A 4,397-nucleotide genomic window follows, 5' to 3' on the forward strand; every position below is an offset into this window, starting at 1 on the left:
AAACTCATGCTAGTTGAATATTAATATATTTTCCTCCTCCTCCTCCTCTCCATTCCACATCCTTAATGTATATAACATGCTTATATGTAACATTATCTATAATTTCACTATTTATTTATATGTTCATTCAAAGTCATCAACTTGAGTCATAGTCACTAAATTATTTATATCTTGAGCTACAGAATTCTAAATTAAGAACCGCTTGATGTTTTGAAACTAGACTCAAATATATTTCTACCATAAAATTTTTAAGAATTTATAGTTTAGCCAATAAGTACAGTAAAATCTTCAAATTTACCCTTGTTACGTTGTTTGACGACTTGACTTTTCTTTGCTAAATATTAATTATCTCTTAGTAAAAATTTTGATGATGTTTCTGTTTGTTTCTATTGAAAATATACTCATTAATAATTTGAAAATATAAATTTTAACCCTAATTATTTTTCTCCAATTTTGATGATTTTCCAAAGTCGAATAGGGAACTCAATTCATTTTGACCTTATCTAAAAAATTTATTATATCTCATGATTTACAATTCCATTACTTACATCATTTCTTCTATGAGAAACTAGACTCAATAAGATTTAATTCCATATTTTTTCATCCTCTAATTTGATTTCCACAATTTATGGTGATTTTTCAAAGTTAGTCAACTCTGCTGTCCAAAACTGTTTTAATGCAAGATGTTGATAATCAAATTTATAACACCCTCCTTTCCTTTCTATACAATATTTCTCTTCCTTCCACTTATTTCTCTTCACTAACATATCAAGAACATATTGAAACTCAAAAATATCAAACTCAAAAATATAATAAAACTCTACATTAACATCAATTTCATACTTTTTCAATAATATCAAACTCAAAAATATATTGAAATCTTGATGTTCTTACCTTGTCCTATTGATTTCAATCTTTAACTTGATTTTCTCTCTCCTCCAGCTTCTATTTCTTGAATCTAACTTGATATTCTAGCTCCCCATAGTCTCCTTGTCAATTTTCTCTCTTGGTGGCTATGGAAATTTTTTTGATTTCTAAGTGAAAATGGTGGATTTTCGGTGAAAGGACCAAATTGTAAAGAAAATAAATTTTCTTTCTTTCTTTTTCTTCACGTTGGAGGGATGAAAGATGATAAATTATCTTCATCTTTCCTCCCTTTTATATTAATCATTTAATAATAAAATAATACTAAAAATCTTAATAAAATATTAATTAAATAACATTGATCTAATTAATTAATTAAAATATCACCAACATCATCATTACCTTCTAGAGTTCTCTCTCTTTCTAATTGACCATTTTAACCTTTATGATATTTTAAAATTTCATCTTTGAGTCATCACTTAATTTGGTAAAATTATGATTTAGTTCATCATAATTCTTCATCTATTCAATTTGGTCCTAATTCATTCATTTTCCTTAGTTTCTAGATTATTTCACCGTTAAAATATTTGCACTATTGGTCCTTCAAATTTTTATATTTACACTTTAACCCCTCAAATTTTGAGTATTTACTCTTGGGCAACAAAATTTTTCTCATTTTTGCGATTTAATCCTTTCTTGAATTAATATGTCATAATATACTTCCCAATGTTGATATAACTCAAAATTTCCTTTTGTCACTTTATTTCCTTATTTTACTATATCAAAGATACCTACGTTCTTACTGTAGTAATTTTCGGGGTATTATAGAAGTTAGCTATGAATAGTCACAAAACATATCACACAATCAATTACCAGCTAGTTCATAACCAAATATCAATTTATGCATACTTTGTAATTTATTTAATATAGTCCATTGATTTGTCGTAATTTGATATATTAAATTAGGCTCCTCATTACACTTTACGAGTTTTTTTGAGCAATTTTTATGTTTTTGTTGTGTTTTTATTTAGTTTTCGTTCTTTACCTTAATAAATGAAATAGTGTGTTTTATGCTCATTTCGGGACCCAAATTGGCCAAATGCGCCATTTGGACCCTAACGATCAATTGAGTGTTATAGGGAGTCATCGGAGGCCCAAACGTACGCGAAAACATCACCTAAAAAGGGGGTATTGTGATATCGAAGCATGAAAGTCATGATAACCCTGACAATGCTGAATTGAAGAGGATCGAGGCACTTCACAGTGATATTGAGATATCCAACTCCCAAAGGACCGCCTATTTTAAGATTGTTGTGGGTATCGCGATGCCTAAGCCTAGGTATCGTGATACCGCTACCTGATGTGGAGAAAAAATGACGTGATACTACTGCTTGGGTATCCCCCTGCAAGGCCCGGAGCTTCGCACATCACAGTTTACTCCCAGCAATCCCAAATGGCAGAATCATAACGAAATTCCAAGTATTCCTTTTTCTCTAATCCTCCACCCATTCCTTCATTTGTCGTCCTATACTTGATGCTCAAACACCGCAATGTCCCCTCCGCAAGGCCTAAAGCTTCGAACATCCCGGTTTGTATATAATAATACCGTATGGTTGTATCTAACAGAATCACCCATTTTTCTCATTCCCAAACTTGTCAAACCCTTCGATATTCCCCGTCATGGTTCACAGTAACAAATAGGCATTACATGTAAATTTATAAACAATGACATGATGACGGATGCTCATAACTTATACAACTTTATGCAACCAGCATTCTCAAGTAACTAAAATTATGAATCATCATAGAACTCATACTATCATCACAATATTCCAGAAAATGGAGTTCAAAAACTCACCTAATTCTTCTTAGCTTTATCATCTTAGCTTTTCCCAAGCGTCAGAGCTTCCATTCTCTTGGTAGCTAAGCATTATAACCAAAATCATGGGTTAAAGTTAACATTTTCAACTTAAACTCCCAGTTTTAGAAAAATATGCAGAACCCCTAAAATGATTCTAAAAACCTTTTAACTTTGTTTTCTAAAACTTATATACACCAAAGGACTTAGAACCTTACCAGCTTATTAGATTCTCCATTTTTTCGACTTAAACTTCATGATCATCGCTTCATGAATAGCTTTCCATAACCACCGCTTCCTCAGAGCAACCATGGAAGAAGAAGAAAAGGAAGTAATGAAACAAAATTGAGATGAATCCACCTAAGGATTCACTTCTCAACCTTTTATAGCCTCTCACGCACGGTCTTTAATCGTTTGGAGACCATCCATTTATAATAATATTGTCCTCCACTAAGGGACCAACTAGTTCTAATCCAATAGCACCAAAATTGGATTTGAAACATGTCTCATTTCATTCCTAATTTTTTCTAGCTTTCCAGTAAAGACTGTCAATTTTTGGTCTCTTTAACCCCAAATATGTTATTAAATTTTAGGTTTTAAAGAAATTGGGTGTGATAAGAAGTACTACTTTAGATAAATAGAAATCCACTTACTGAGTTTCCTGAAAAGTTGCTTTTCACACAACACTTGCAAAATGATTCTCAAATTCTTATTATGCTTAGCCTTTGATCTCGAGTATATCAGGATATCATTGTTAAACACAACCACAAATTAATTTAGATAGGGTTAGAAAATGTGGTTCATGAGATCCATGAACGCCGCAGTTGCATTCGTGAGCCTGAATAGCACCACAAGAAATTCATAGTGACCATACCACATATGAAACGTTATTTTTGGTACGTCACTATCTTTCACCTTCAAATAATAATATCCCGATCTCAAATCGATCTTAGAGAAGACTGATACACCTTTCAACTGATCGAATAAATCATCGATACACGACAATGGATATCAATCCTTAATTGCCATCTTATTCAACTACCGATAATCAATGTAGAGCCGCATTGACCCATTTTTCTTTTTAATGAATAGAACTGAAGCTCCCTAGGGTGATATACTAGGATGAATAAAGTCGCGGTCCAAGAGATCTTGCAACTAAATTTTTAGCTCTTTTATCTCCGTTGTTGCTATACTTTATGGAGAAATTGACATAGGAGCTATACTCGGGTAAACTTCAATTGCAAATTCAACATCGTGATTGGGAGGCAATCCTAGCAATTTCTTAGGAAACATATCTGGAAACTCACATACTATTTGAATTTTGCTTAACTAGCTTTCATCCGAGTTCGAGTTAATAATGTAGGCTAAAAATGCTTCACAGCCTTGACTCAAGAGCTTATTAGCTTGAACTGATGAAATGGTACAAGTTAAACCACTTGATTTGATCCCATTCACATCTACAACCTCACCATCTAGACCTTGGTCCAAAAACTGCTTATTGTGACAGTCTAAAATTACTCTATGCTTGATTAACCAGTCCATTCCTAGAATCACATTGAAATCACAAAATGACATAATTAACATCTATTCTAGATTTCCAATAGATACAGTTTACACACTTGGTCAACGAGCACAGTTTGTCCCAAATGACTTAATACAACCATTGCGACTTTCA

This window comes from Gossypium raimondii, chromosome 9 (genome assembly GCF_025698545.1).
Source record: "Gossypium raimondii isolate GPD5lz chromosome 9, ASM2569854v1, whole genome shotgun sequence".
Lineage (NCBI taxonomy): Eukaryota > Viridiplantae > Streptophyta > Magnoliopsida > Malvales > Malvaceae > Gossypium > Gossypium raimondii.